This window comes from Tupaia chinensis, unplaced genomic scaffold, assembly GCF_000334495.1.
Source record: "Tupaia chinensis unplaced genomic scaffold, TupChi_1.0 Scaffold000215_1, whole genome shotgun sequence".
NCBI lineage: Eukaryota > Metazoa > Chordata > Mammalia > Scandentia > Tupaiidae > Tupaia > Tupaia belangeri.
In genome coordinates, this window is record NW_006159690.1 from 186,565 (window position 1) to 203,057 (window position 16,493).

Consider the following 16,493-nt stretch of genomic DNA (forward strand, 5'->3'; position numbering starts at 1 on the left):
AAAGCATGTATCCCTTTGTAGTTAGCACTTTCACACCTACCATTCTTAATATGAACATAACTTTTTCAAGAAGTAATTTCCACCCACCCCGCAACCCCCGAACCTCAGACTACATCAGAGAACTCTACTAATGGACTCTCAGAGTAACCAAGATATTTCTTTATACATAAACAAATACAGTATGCTCTAATTTAAAAATGTGTGTGAATATTTGACCACTTTCTGTTTCTCCCCAAATGCCATAAGCTCCATTAAAGACAATGTTTTGTTCATATGTCTTTTCTTGTGACCAGGACAGTGCCTGGCATGTAGCATGTGATAAGTAAATATTTACTAATTCAATGAGCAGATGAATAGCAGAGTATCTGCCATAACAAATATTAGAATATTCTTAATTATTATCAGAGTTAGTATTTCCTCATACAGAAAGTCATGTTTAAAGGTGAAAAGATTCTTTCATATGTCTTTAAAGAAAATTCATTTATCCCTAGTAAAATAGGAATTACAGATAGGATTAAGAAACTACAATTATTCCCCCAAAAGGGCATATTTGGACTTTAAAGCCAAAATTTAAAAATAAATAAATAAAATAAAATAAAACAAACAGAAAAATCAACTCAATTGGGACAAAATGCATGCTGTGTGTCTAAAACACCATCTCAGAAACAGAGAATATATAAAAGAATATCTAACTAGCAACCTCATCCCATGCTGTGGAAATCACAAATTTTATGAAAAACACATCATCCGGTTTGAGAGCTGGTTTTGTCAGGTGCTATGTAAGTACCTGGTGATATGATTTCACATCTGTGATCACTAAAGGTGAGATGAGTTAATGCTGTGTATATGATTACCATGATACTTGGCACATGATAAACATTTAGTAAATGTTTCATTACTAGGATTATAAATAGTCCCAATTCTTCCTCCAATTACCTGTATGGCCTTTCGAAAGCACTTTAAGCTCACTGGCTGCCAGTTTTATCATCTTTTAACTACTACTCTCATTTTCTTCACATGGCTCAGGGTCCTGATTTAAAGATCAAATGGACAGGCAGGGACCCAATTCTCTCTGAACGTTAGTTACAAAGTGAGATACAAATGTAAGAGGTCACTGTCACTAACCCTAACACAGTAGGCTCCACATAGACATATTTGTCCAAAATCCTCATGGCCTGTTTTTAAAAATCTTCTCTTCATGATAAACCACATGAAGGGAGTAAGAAGTAGGTCAATAAACCTAGTCCACAATGACCCTGAGTCGTCGATCATTGAAGGTATGTGCGTGAGTGTGGGAATGGATGGAGGTCAAGTAGAGAGTCGAGAGGAGATAGTTAAAGAACACAAGTCCTAGGATGAGGATGCTTTTGTCACCTCAGGTAATTGCTTAATCTGCTCATCCGTAAAGTTGGGCAAATAGTAGTACCTGCCTCCTGTCTTGTTGTAAGGAGTAAACCGTGCACAAGTCATTGAAAATAGCGCCCAGCACGTGTTATACACTTAATAAAGGCCATCTATGATTAAGATTGTAATCATTTTCATTTTGTCATCATTTCTACTTTAATTATCGCATCTTAGGAGACCAATATTCAGGTGTCTAGGAAGAGCACAAGACAGTTAAGGAATAACTAACAAACTTATTTCTCCAAGATGGTACATTTGGATTTTGAAGCAAAAGAAATTGCTCCCCTAATGTGTTAGATTAACCTGCAGTATCAACTCAGTTTGGTTAAAACAAGTGCCATGTGTCTAAGTCATCTTAGAAACAGACAATTTATGAAAGAACATCTAACAATAGCTTCATCCCATGCTGTGGAAATCACATATTTTGTGATAAAACTTCACCCAAGCAAATGTGCTCTCTTCCCAAGATACAAATCCCATCTCTCAAGATTGCTCAGTGAGAGAGTCCTGGGTAAGAATTGCCGTGTCACTTGAATTCTTGCTGAATTACAATCAGGCTTTCTATATTTAGAATTGTCACATGTTCAATTCAGCTCAAGAATTTTATCTTAACAGGTTTGTTGTATCATCAGCGACCTCTTCTTCCTTTGGAAGATAGAACCATGGCCTGTGTACCACAGACTCTTGAGCCTTATTTATCATTGAAGGCGGTAGTAAAGATAGTAACAATAATACCCACCCCTCCATATTCAAGAAAACTGTATTAGGAAACTTTGGTAGGGTTTTTCAGTCGTAATATTAAAAAGAATAACAGCAAATAATATGTATAGAGCACATAAATGGGACCAGGCCCTCTACTAACTGTTTCACTTGCCTTGCATCCTGTCCCTTCCACAATAGCCCTATAATAGCCCTATAAAGTATTCCCATTTTACAGATTTGAAGGTGAAATGTCAAACGGCTTATGGTTGTTTCAAAAGACAAGACTTCTTAGACATACTAACAACTGGTAACTAAGCATTGACTCCCTGGTAATCCTGCCAGGAAATTCCAGTAATTACATATGTACCACATTAAATAGAAAAATACAATTAGTAGCTTATGACTGCTCTGCCCTCAGAATAAAATGAAACACAGAAGACTCAAATGCTCCTGGTAATAGGTAGGAAGATCCTTTGTCAGTTCTATAAATTCAAAAACAGAAATACTACAACTCAAGGAGATGGCCATTCCTCTTTTGCTACTAATATTTCTTTCTTTCTTTTTTTGGGGGGGGTTGGGGGCAGGGGGAGAGGTTTTTGCTATAGGGCACATGTGCTCACCAGAAAGACAGAGAGAGAGAGACAGACAAAAAGCGAGAAATCACCCCCCAGGGAGGATGGCCACACCACAATCCCTTCTCCTCCATTCTCCTCTCGGGATCTTGGGGATGCACGCACACGTGCCTGGGATGAGTTTAAGCCACTGGGTCTGGGACTCGAACTGTGGTTGACCACATGGGAGTCCAGCGACATAGCCATTACACCAACTGCTGGTCCTGCTACTAATAGTTCTACACTTGTTTAGATATTATAACTACCACAAAATAATTAAGTAGAGTAACAGGGAAGCCAGTGGTGACACATTACATCACATGAACTGTGGTCCCACTAGCAAAATGCAAAAAGTAAGGAATGAAATGAAGAAAATCCTAGTGTCCGTATATGCCAAGAATTGTAGTTTTATGTATTCCATCTGCTCTGAATATGAAAGTGTCCAATAAAGAAAGAAAGCTTATCATAAACCAGCAGAATACCAGACCCTAATATACTGGAAATCAGGTCAGGATATCAATCTGACATACAGGTATAGATCTGAGGAAAGCGTTTCACCAAAGCCTAAGAAGAGAACGAGCGAATTGCCAGGAGCAGTGCACACACTCTGTATGTAAGCAAATACTAGATCCAGATAATTCTGACCCCATTTGAAGATAAATAAATGGAAAGAACATACCAAAATTGTGCAAATATTAAATGCTGATAAACGTTACAGAGGACTCAAAGAAAGAAAATCATAAAATACAGAAACTTTAAAGAAAAAGATTGAAAATGTTTCTATTCTCTAAAACAAGAGTAGCTAACTAGTAGGAGAAAAAAGATAAATAAAACGAAAATTAAAGGATAACCATTTAAATATTGGGCCAGTAGATGGCTTAACGTTTATGTTACTGGACTCCCATATAGTTGACCACAGTTAGAGTCCCAGACCGGCAACTTAAAACTCAATCCCGACAGAAGAATGGAGGAGAAAAGATTGTGAGGTGGCCATCTCCTGGGGAGTGATTTCTCACTTTCTGTCTCTCTGTCTCTCTCTGTCTCTTGGGCAAGGGCACATGCCCTATTGCAAAAGTCTCTTTAAAAATTTTTAAATACGATTGACAAGGTAGGTAGCAATTTAATCGACAAAACTAGTTAGGAGAAGGAGTAAATTTCACTGTCTTATATAGAAAAGATTCTAAAATACTACTTAATTGTTGACTCTTATAATTAAAAAGTAAAAATTAAAGACTGGCTCTTAAAAATTATTCTTAAATTGGGATTAGCAGATGGTGTAATGGCTATGTCCCTGGACTCCCATGTAGTTGAACATGGTTTGAGTCCCCAGACCTGGTCGCCTAAAATTTACACCGGGTGCATGTGTGTGCATGCCCAAAATCCCAAGAGGAGAATGAAGGAGGATTGTGGCATGCCATTTCCCCTCCCCCCAGGGGATGATTTCTCACTTCTGTCTCTCTGCGTGTGTCTCTCTCTCTCTCTCCAATGAGCACATGTGCCCTACTGCAAAAATTTCTCAAAAAAAATTAAAAAAGGAAGGAAGGAATGAAGGAAGGAAGGAATTATTCTTAAATTAAAAAGAAGATGTACACCTTCTCAGTTATCAAGAAAGTTAAAAATACATTCAACAGTCTCCATATGTAAACCCTTGAAACAGAAGAAATAGAAAAATATCAAAAATAAAATAAATCATGTAGAGGAGAAGGTAACAAAACATTCTAGACACAAAATTTAAATAGTTTAAATCGTCTGACTAGGAAATAAAGATTCTCAGTTTGCAGTGAAAAATTAAATCCAAATATCTGCTGTCTCTAAGAGACATACCTGAAACAAAGTGTTTCACATGAAAGATAAAAAGAAGGGGGAAAGGTTATTAAATAGGATGAAATTAAAAGTAGAAAAGATAATATTAATTTCTGACAAAGTAGGTTTCAAGGCAAAGGCAATTAAAAATAAAGACTACATCTATATTGCTTGATGTATTATCTATGTTGATAAGCTGGCAAATGGCATAATGAAGTTAATATAATAAATTTCTTTATATATAAATCAAGCTAATATCAAATTATATGAAGTACAAGAGCATAAAAAACTGGCAAGATCACAATTCGTGTGCATATGATTTTTAATACAGATTTATCCCATTTTGATATAAATAAGAAATGGTGACACAGAGAATTTGAATAAACTTAATAACATTAAGATACTAAATAATATTGACCTCTACAAACACAGACCATGTCATCTTTAAAGATATTCATAAAACCATCACAAAAAATGTACTATGTTGGCTGGCCTTATAGCCTAGTGGTTACAAGAGTCAGATGGCTGACTTCACTTCAAATCCCAGCCCCAGTGGCTTCAAACAACATACTGGGTAAGTATCTGTGCATGTCCCAAATCCCAATAGGATGGAAAAATGGAAAGGAAGAAATTGCACCATGACTAAGCCCCAATGGGAGATACATTCTCTCTCCCTCCCTTCCCTCTTTTTCTTTCTCTCTCCATCTCTCTTTGGTGAGTGCATGGACTTTGACATTCTTTTAAAAAATGGGCCATGTTGTATATTACATGCACATACAACAATAAATTCCAAAAGTGAACATGTATAAACTCTCTTGACTAGCCACATGTAATAAAGTTAGAAAATAGCAACAGATGATAGTTAACATTATACTTAATGGCAAAACAAGAATCATTCCTATTAAAATCAGTAACAATATAAGGATAGCCACAAGTCTCCTTATGTAATGTTGTCCTAGATGTTCTAACCAACTCCCAAATATGAAACAGAAATACAAGGTATAATGTTTGAAGGAAGTATTGTTCTTTCCAGGTCACCTGATTCAATATTTAGAAAATTCAAAGAATCAAATTTAAAAACTGTTGAAATTAATAAAAATAGATTACTAAAATGGTCACAAGTAATAATATAAAACAATGGCAGTTGAAAGACATATGGGAAAATAATTCTCTTCCCAATAGCAGCAAAAACAAATTCATGAAATATCTAGAGATAGCCCTAACAAAATACATTTGCTTCTAAATAAATAAACCATGAGTCATTGTTGAGAAGATTTTAATTTAACATAGCCCTATTTGGGGGATGAAAATCCATCATTAATAGGTAATTATCTTCATTTTAAAGATAATGTTACTGAGACAAAGAGATTGATAACTTAGCCAATGCACGAAGAAAACAAGTAAGAGGTACAGATGGATTCCTTCCCAACTGGGGAACCTGAGGGTTCCGCTAGTTCACTAGAGTCGTTGCCATTCTGAGGTGCATTACAGAGCCTGGGCCACAACACTGTCTCACTAGAATGCTGAACTCCACACTTGACCGTGCTGGGAGTGGATCTTTGCCTGGCTGATGTAGGGTCAAGGTCAGAGACACTGCTGGGTTTGGGGCTCTGGTTAGAGTTAGAGTGAGGATTAAACTGAAGTTAGCATTAGGGCTAACACTGAATTTGAACTGGATTAGGTTAAGATTTACTAAATTCCAGATTCAGCTTTGTTTTAGGCTTAAGTTAAGGGCAAGTGTAAGGATGGGGAGAACGTTAAAGCAAATTTCAGTGTTGGGAAACAAAGCATGTGACAATGATGGCTGAATTTCAAATTCTGATGGGGTTATGTGAACATTTGTGCTGAAAGTTGAGGCTGCTCCTCAGAGGAAAACAACACACAAAGTACCGTGTAAACATCACGAGGCATGCAAGGGACTAGAAAAGGAGCTTTGCACACAGGTGGAAATCTTTCTGTAAGTGCAAAATGGTTTTAAAAATCTTAAACAGGAAAGTAATACAAGATTCAAATTTCAAACAATTGCTGTAGCAGTCGTTTCAAAAAGGGAGTGGGGAGAACTGAGACAGGAGACCCAGAGGCCAGTTGGACATCCCACAACCCTCTCTGACCTCATGCTTTTCTCCTGTATTTCCCACTCATTCCTCTGTCCACACATACCAACCTTCTGGAGGTTCTGCCATCAGGACAAAAATATACTGGTTTTCTTACTTTCCCTTTACATGGAATGTTTTTCCTCCAGATATCCAGAGTTTGTTCTTTTAATTGCTTGAGTTCTCTGATCGGATGTCCATTGTCATTATGGCAGGTTCTTTCTTTGACCGTTCTAGCTAAATCAGCTATAGCACATACACAATCAGTTTCCTTTCTTCCTTACCAATTATATTTTTTGCCTTCCTCTATGGTATCATTTACTTAAGGTCTGTCTATCTCTACTAAAATAGAAAGAGGGACGGATCCTTCTTCACTGCTTCTCCACTGCTTTATCTCTTTTACCTAGAAAAGTGCCCAGCACATAGTTAGATGATCAACAAATATTTGTAAGACAAATGAATTTTGTGAGCATTTAGTGAATAAATACCTGCTAGTAGGAGACACAGATAAGGGAACGTCTAGTTATAGTACAACATGGTAACAGGTATGATAGAAGTGTGCATGTGAGGCTAAAAAGGAAACCAAAAATCCAGCCTGGGGACTATTGGAACAATTTAAGAAGACAGAGATCCCAGCTGAATCTTAAAAACCAAATAGAAATTCACCAGGAAGAAGTGGGAACATTTCAGGGAAGTAAACAGAACCTGTAGAGTCATCAAGATGAAAGGAGAAAGAGCATCCTATGTGATCCATCAGTGTAATTAGAGTCAGAGTTCAAGGACTTGGCAAGAGATGAACTGATGGGGTGATAGAGGATAGACCGTGTTAAGAAAATGCTCTTCATTTTCAATTGGTATTCAATTAGTAGTAGTTTTATTTTAACTTTCTGTGCTCCATCCACTTGAACTACTCAAAGTCTTTAAGGCAACTGGCCAATTAACAGGTCCTTAAGGAAATTGTTGTGAAAAGAAGTAAAAGGTTGATTTTTTTTTCAGTGAGCATCTCTCCACAACTACCCTTCATAATAATAATAATAATTAATTAATAAAAAGGATTTGCTTTAAAGGTGTAACTCTTAAAACACAGACTTTTCTAAAAAGAGAGACCCATTTGACTAATTCTGGAGAACTTTAATATTATTTATAGACCTTTTGACTTCCCTAGGTAAAATTGTTCCCTTAGGCTGATCTTCTGGACACTTGTCAATATCTACAAAGATATCTAAACCAATCAGTATTTTGGGAAAAGAACTAGTTGACTTGATTTTCCTTTCTTGTTATCTGAGAATTAACCCAAAGAACCTGTTTGTTTTCCACTCTGAAGGCTACAATTCTTTGAAAAATATAGCAGCATACTTTTCAACCTCAGTGGAGTATTATGCTGACTCTTTAGTTAATGCCTAAGGATTTGCAGAGTTCAGACTTAATGTTCTGAGCATTGGTTTATGACTATATATGGCTTCAAAAGCAGGAAAAAGTTAACATTTACTGAGCACTAGACAGTGTGCCAGGCACTTGCCTAATTTTCAAATGCATTGGTCCATACATTTTCAAGTATAGGCATTGTTGGGGCCAGCAAGTGGTGTGACAGTTAAGGTGCTGGACTCCCACATGGCCAACCACAGTTTAAGTCCTGGAGCGGATGGCTTTCTCTCTCTCAAATGCATGTGCCCTATAACAAATTTAAATACTAATACTAATAATAAATAAAATGAAATAAATACTTCTTCTTAAAAAATATATAGGCATGTTATACCCATTGTTCAGAAAAGAACTGAGACTCAAAGAATTAATAAATTTCCTTATGTCACAATGCTACTCTAAGATGGTCCCAAGCCCCATGCACTTTCCTGTGAACCTAGGTACAGACAAGTCCCTAATGGACTCTAAAACAAGGCATTACTTGCATAATTTGGAGTTGAAATCTCCCTCAACATGTGCCATAGCCCAGATTCTGATGTACGCTCCCTATGGGAAAAAGGGAACAAGCACAGGCCCTACAAATGTCTTCTCATTTACTTTTGATAGAGTAAATTCGACACACTTTTGAGAAAAACTGGTTTCCATTTCTGTCCTCGTGACTACCTATTCTCCTAATTATAATAATTAGTAGACAAGAGGGGAGTGCATGTTTCTACCTAATTTAGTTGAGAAGAATCAAGGTGCTTTATTTTGCTTTCGAATTAATTCTATTGCTGCTAGAGGCCCTATGGAATAAATGAAGCCTGCCATGAGCTAAATTGGAATAAGACTAACAAATATGAATTTAAGCTCAGAACTACATCTGTAGAAGCTTATAACAAGATTTGTAATCTCTTATCTACTCAGATCATTGATCAAACTTCTCACTATCCGCCCACCATGCTAGACTTCCTGTGCCATAATACTAGGTGACTTCAAAAACCTCATGGGAAAGTAGTATTCACATACAAGTCTATTTTGGTACCAAAAGAAATCAAAATCTATGTATGTTTTTTCTGTAATACACACTCTCTGTGAACTTTTTGAAGACTCTTTGTACAGAGATGGACCAAGTGAACATTTATTCCTTCCTTCCATCTTTCTTTCCTCCTTTCATCCCTCCTTTCACTCTTCCTTCTTTCCTTCTCTTCTTCCTTCCTTCATGTACTGAGTGTCTGAGATGGACTTTAGTATTAGTAAGGACCACAGATCTGGTTACCGCCACATCGCTTTCCATTTTGAACACTGTCTGTTCTTTTGCTCTCCCATAATCTACAGGAACTTGACAGTGATGCCACACCTTTCCTCTGGATCAGGGTCTAAAGAGTCAAAGTCACCCTAACTCCCTCTCCAGAAATGGGGGCAGTTACGCTATTGGACCTATTGCTTGCTAAGCTCTGTCCTTTTAGTTCATGACAGTAGAAAACAAAGAATCCACCATTTATCTTATTCACATTATTTTCTAAATCATATATGGGTTCAGGTCAGCAATTACCTACACACTGTAGTTCAAGATGTGATGCTAAATTATTTCTATAGCAAGCTATCACATGGCTGAAATGCCACCTATGGGCACAGCATGGCATCCCTTCCTTTATGAGTGAATTGGATTACTGGGTCATTGGCTTTCTTTCTTGGGTTCCAGTAGAGTCCCAGGGTAGCCTAAGAAAATGCGTTTGGGTTGGATCGTCCATCTCCCTACCCACTAAAGAAAGAGAGAAGACAAAAAGAAAGTGGATAAAACTAAACCCAGAAAACAGAGGCAAAGGCTCCAAAGACAAATATTATCCATTTCTCTTTGTGAAGATCTAGCATCGATTCTATTGTTTTACCTCTAACACATTTTAAATATTAAGGAACATTTGTTCTTATCCCCAGTTTCTGGTAAATGCACATAGATGACCAGCAAGCATTTTTCAAACTTGGTGTGCTAACTCTGGTGACTTATTTTGCCTGATGACTAGAAATTTTTTCCTGGGCTTCCCCTCTAACTTTGTAAGTCAGTATTTATTGGAATGGCCACAATAAGACTTTTGTCTTTTTGGAGATTAAATCAATATTGGTCACATAAATCCCCAAATCAGTGTGAGTGTTTCATGTCTTCCACATCCATCTCCAAAGAACACAAGGAAACAACACATTCTCTGTAAAGTCCCCTGGAATTATTTCAATAGTTCCAATAATTTACATATTTTTTAGAGATTTTTCTATAGGGCATGTGCACTCACCGGAAAGACAGAGAGACAGAAAGTGAGAAATTGCCCACCGGGAGGGGGATGGCCATGCCCCAATCCCTTCTCCATCCTCCTCTTAGGATTCTGAGCATGCACACACAGGTGCCCAGTGGGTTTCAAGTCACCAGGTCAGCGACTCGAACCATGGCCGACTATGTGAGTCCAGTGCCTTAATCACTCTGCCACCTGCTGGCCCCAGTTCTAGTTATTTTCAAAGTACTTTTGTTTGGGTGCAAATATACCACTTAAGGACCTCCAAGTATCTAAAAATTGTTCTGACCTTTATTATATTAAGCCAGGTTTTCTAAGACTTAGATTCCTAATTACTTGGAAAAAATCAAGTTTGTGTGCTTAAATGGATTATGAATATGCGATGCTGGACCAGTCACAGTGGCACTGTGACAGTGTAACACTCTGCGATGCTGGACCCACATGAGGAGATCCCAGGTTCATATCAGAGGCACATTCAGTCCTCTCTGAGCACACTGATGTGTACACATGCCTATCATCCAGGCTGGTGGAGGCTGGGGGCAGCTCATGGCATGAAGACCCTGCAGGGTCCCTCCCTCTCTCTTTATCTCTCATAGAAGAAACAAAGAAACTCCAAAGGAAAAGAGCATGCCTGACGAGCCAGAGTTAAACCCATTCAAGGACTGCTGATCTTCACAGTTTTCACATTCTTGTGATTTTCCAAGAGCAACTTTATAAAAAGAACCACTTCTCCGTCTTGCTTTGCAACCCTGGGTCAGCTGCTTTATTTTCTGCTGAGCCCCCATCACAGCCACATAGCCCTCCAAATTAAGAGGTTAGACTAGATTGTTTAAGGGTTACCTTCCCTCTCCCACCCCTTGGAATCTACAACTTTCCTTCATTGGAACAGAGGTTTCTTGTAGAGAAATGACCTATCATTTTTCTCCATTACCTAATAGACATCCTTTCCCGGCCATGTTGCCATGGCACATTAGACAGGATGAGGGCCGTCTACTGGGAAAGCTTCAGAAAGAAACTTTACAATCATTCCCAACTAGATAGGAAAAAAAGATGGGACTATTATTAATTGTGATATAACAATAAAAACTGTAGCACTTTTTTTGTTCCTTTCCGTCCTTACAACGTTTAGCATTGATCTTTATCTGAAATTACAAACATTTTCTATGACAATTTGCTTCCACCCAGAACATCTGGTATCTGGCCAGAAACTGTAAATTGATGCTACCCGCTCTGGTGTCTGACTTGGGAAAGGGGCTGGGGGGGAAGGGTGGGAGCAGAGGCACTGTGGCCACAAGACAGACGCTGCTGAGACATTTAAAATGCACGCTCCCCTAATAGGAAACAGAGCAGCCTGTGATCGAGAGAAGGGGAATGAGAGAAGCAGTTCTCACTGTGAAGGGAGGGGGCAGGGAGCTCCCAAAGCCTCAGGACCTGCAGAGAGGCCTGGAAGGATGGAACAGGAGTGGGGTTGCCTGATAAGATAGTGACAGAAAACCATGCGATAAAAGAAGTCTAGCCCACAGCAGCTAGTCTAGAAGGTAGGCAAGGAGTCACCTGACCCGGACAGCAAAGGGTGACAGAAGCTGGCCAACCAAAGAGCTCAGCACGGGAGGAAGAGCTGGGAGGTGCCCTAGCTTTGGAGGGTCTGAGAGGAGCTCTGAGACCTTGCCAGCTTCCAATTGAGATGTGCATCTTTTACTTACAGGAAAACCACTGAGGCATTCAGCCCACCAAGCTAGTGGTTGATTGGCTAAGATGTATTTCATCGTGCAGGTGGACAGATTCTCCAGAAGGAATGCGGCAGGAAAAATTGCTGTTTATATCAAGTGTTGTTAGAGAAAATAAATCAGAAGAAATTCCAGTCTCTGCTCTCATTACTACATGACCTTAAGCAATGAACTGAAAGTTTTCTGTACGTGTATTAAGTCATTCTAGAAGAACTTAGGGGAAACCGACTGTCTTCCAAGTGGGGGTAGAAAGGCCAGGTATTGGGGGCACAATGGGAAACAGGTCACTGGCCCTCATTTTAAGGAACTGGCAGCAATTTCTTCATGAGTAGACTGGACAAAATTTCTGCCTTGCCTCTTTCACAGGTTTTTTATGACCATCTTATTGACAATAGTACATGTGAGAGAAGAGCTGTAAAATATTGGAAACAATAGAAACAAGAAAATATTTAGATTATTATCAATACAGTTTTAAGTCATCACACTGTAGGTCTAAAGTAATCAAAATTGTGCTCGCTTCGGCAGCACAAATACTAAAGTAACCAAAATTCAGTGCTGTACCTTTGCCCTTCAGCTTAAAATGCTTATAGATTTCTAAGCAGTCATATAGGTACCAGTTATCACGAACACTTTAAAAGATCACTAAGGGTAGGGATCAGCAGGTAATGTGGTGGTTAAGGGCACTGGACTCCCATGTGGCCAAGTATGGTTCAAGTCCTGGACTTGGCAGCATCCTTTCTCACTTTCCCTTCCTCTCTCTCTCTCTCTCTCTCTCTCTCTCTCTCTCTCTCTCTCTCTCTCTCTCTCTCTCTTTAAAAAATTCCCCCTCTCGTCAAATTAAAATAAATAAAGAAATAAGTAAACATTTTTTAAAAGTCACTAGGGGGTCATCATTAATGCCCTCACTGTAGCTAGGGAGAACTTGTCTAAAAGGGATGTCCTTTAAGCCAACCTGGGACAAAAGATATTGCTTCGTCTGGCACAAAACTCACGTTGAAAAAGCCAAAGGCAAGGATGAAAAGGAACCAGTTCTCTAGCCTGGAGATTTTATGCTCAGCACCCCCAGACCCACTTGAATTCAAAAGGTGTTCAAAGCCGAGATTGGGAAGACTCAGCCCTGTGTGCCAGATGGTGGTCCCAGCCAACAGGCTCAGAAAACGCCACACCCTTGGGGCTGTGCAGCTGCCATGCACGACCCCATCCCTGGGAGCTTGCCAAGGGGCCAGCAGCACCCTCACCAAACACACTTTCACTGTGATGGTGGGTGCTGAGACTTTGTCAAAGTATCCTGAGAAATGAGGCTTGCGCCAAGCATTTATAATCACTTTCATCCTTTCACCCCCTGCCCTCTGACTCTGCGGATATATAATTGTGGTAAGAAATTCACAACATACAATTTACCATTTTAATCTCATCTGAGAGTACGGTTCTGTAGCATTAAGTAAATTCACAGGTGTTGTACAATCATTACCATTATTCATCTTCAAAACTTTTCAACTAAAACTGTACCCCTGTTCAACAAAAACTTCCCGCTCCTCCCTCCCCCTGCACCTGGTAACCACCATTGTATTTTCTGTCTCTTTGAGTTGATTATCCTAGGCACTTCGTGTAAGTGAATTGTACATGTCTTTTTGTGTCTTGTTTTCTTTTTTTTTTTTATCTTTTTTTATACATTCAGTTGCTATACATCATTTAGCTTGTAACAAGAATTTATGCAACACGAAATATACCTCAGACCAGTCTGTTTGTGTCTTGTTTTCTCCACTTAGCATAATGTTGTCAAGGTTCACCTACGTTGTAGCATTTGTCAGAATTCCCTTTCTTGTTGAGGATGAATAATATTCCATTGTGCATGTGTGTGTGTACATGTATATACTACACTGCGTTTTGCTAACCCACACATCCACTACTGGATATTTTGGGATTTTATACCTGTTGGCTAATGTGAATAATACTGCTATAAACATGAACATATAAAGATCTGTTCAAATCTCTGCTTTCAGTTTTTAGGGGTATGTAATAAGAAACAGAATTGCTAAATGATATGGTAATTCTATGTTTAGGTTTTTGAGGAAGGAACCGCCCTACTGTCTTCCATGGTGTCCACACCATTTTGCTTTCCCACCAGCAATGCACAAGTGTTCGTATTTCTCCACATCCTTGCCAACACTTCTTATTTTCTGTCATATTGGGGCTTTATTTTTTTTTTAGTTTAGTTTTTGATTTTTTAATAATCATTGTCCTAGTGGATATGAAGTGGTATCTCATTGTGGTTTTGGTTTGCCTTTTTCTGATGATCAGTGATGTCAAGCATTTTTTCAGGTATTTATTGAGAACAGGTTTTGAATCAGGGCCCTTCCTCTTCTCCAGAATTTCCAGCACTACTCTCACCTTATCTATATGAGCTGCAAGTCTCTTGATTTCCTCCTGTAACTGCTAATACCAAGCTTTTCCATAGTCACCTCTCACTGTGTCCCACTATCCTGCATGTAAACATGGTTGACTCAGGCTGATTCCAAGGAGTTTGTAGGCCATGAGCAAGCACAGACTAGAGGAAAGGGAAAGCTGACTCGATGCCTGAGAAAATTAACCACAGTTTTCAATATTATCAGCAATAATAAATTGGCAGATCACTGTGTTTTCAGGGAACCAAGTGCACATTTCACTTATTCATTCGTTAACTAGACTTTCAAAATATTTATTTCTTTATTTCTATTGTCAGAATGTGCACAAGCTTACTAGAGGGAGGGTGGGAAGAAAGCACCTCCTGATGAGGCATGGTCACACTCCAATCCCTTCTCCTGTATTTCTTCATCCACTCAGGATTTAGGGCATTCACACACATGCACCCAGCATGTTTGTCGAGTCACTGGGCCAGGATCCAAACTAGGGTTAGCCATGTGAGATCTAGCTCCCTTAACCACTGCACTATAGACTGGCCCCATGTAATGAACATTTATTGAATGTGTGCTTGTGACAAGTACTTGCCTAGTTACTGGGAAGACGAAGGTAATACTGATGTAGTTCCTTAGCCTTTTGGAGAGCTTGGCAAAAGCTGAGTCTGATGAGATCAATCCAGAGAAGCAAAGATAACTCTTTATAAGACACTAAACTCCTATGCACCTCTTTTATTTGCTGCTTCACTCTCTTTCTACTTTAATTAGGTTATGGTAATCCATAGAAATAATATTTTGTTTGGGGCAACATAAGCAGTGATTAAGAGAACGAAATCTGAAAACAAGCAGACCTAGTGTCTAAAACCATTTCCTGCATGACCATGAGAAAGTTACCTAAATGCTCTTAGCCTCTGTTTTCTCATCATTTTTAAAGGGTGTGAGCTTATAAAGTACTTAACGCAATGCCTAGTGCATCATAAACACTCAAAAATGTTAGCTATCATTATTATTATTTCAATAGGTCTATCTTCTGGTTCTTTTATTTATTTGAGTTTTGGGGAGTTGGGGCTTTGGTTATGGTTTGGGGCAGAAGGGAGGAGGGGGCTCTGATTCATGTTTTTCCTCCTACTAGGACCACATGTGGGCCTCCTAAAAATAAAAAAGCAAGGACTCCCAGAGCGCCCATTAAGTGTCTCCCTGTATTTCACACTGTGCTGGATCTCATCAGGAATATGAGAACAGTCTGTCCCACAGACAGAATGTTTTATACATTTGATTTCAGCAAAATGAGTGCTTTTCTATTAGACACCTGGACCTGAAAAGCAAAGCAAATCTGATCAATTTCAAAAACTTTGTTCCCAAGAATCCACTGTGTCAAATTCAGAAAGGGTATCACATACACAAGATCAGTGATTGCACACCAAAGTCCAACTTGGAGGGCTGACACTGGCAAAAAGTGAATGATTCTTAAGGAATCCCTCAGCCAGGGTGAGCTCTCTGACTCTAGACGTTTGTTTTCCTTGGCAAGCACGCTCTGCAGCCTGCTTTCTCTGTGTGCTCACACTCAGGCCTCTGGGTCCTGAGTAGTTGTGCTTGAGTTAAAATTTAGCAGCTGAGACCTCAGCTGAAACTTTGCCCTGCATGATCCCGCTGTGAAACACACCTTGCTGCACTGGATATAGGGTCCAGGATGCTTTGGAAAACAATCCAAGTCAACCTCCCCAACTATGGTGCACAAGTAGGAAGGCACCAGGGAGAACATTACTTGTCAGTTTCAGTTCTAAGCTGCTTGAGTTTTACTCTTGGTAATAAAAACAGGAACCCAACTTCCCTGCATTGTGACTTTCATCTGTTAGTGTTCCGAGCTCTATCCAGAAAAGATACAGAAAAGAAAATTTGAGATCATTATCCTTAGCGTCAAAAGTTATAGTTGGCAGTTTCTGCGGGGAAGGAAAGTAAATGCAAGGAGAGCAAATCCTTTTACAATGTTAGCAGTGAATACGGCCACCATTGAGTGCCACGGATCACTTGTATTGTCACTGAAATTAAAAAGAGAGCACGAACACTCACC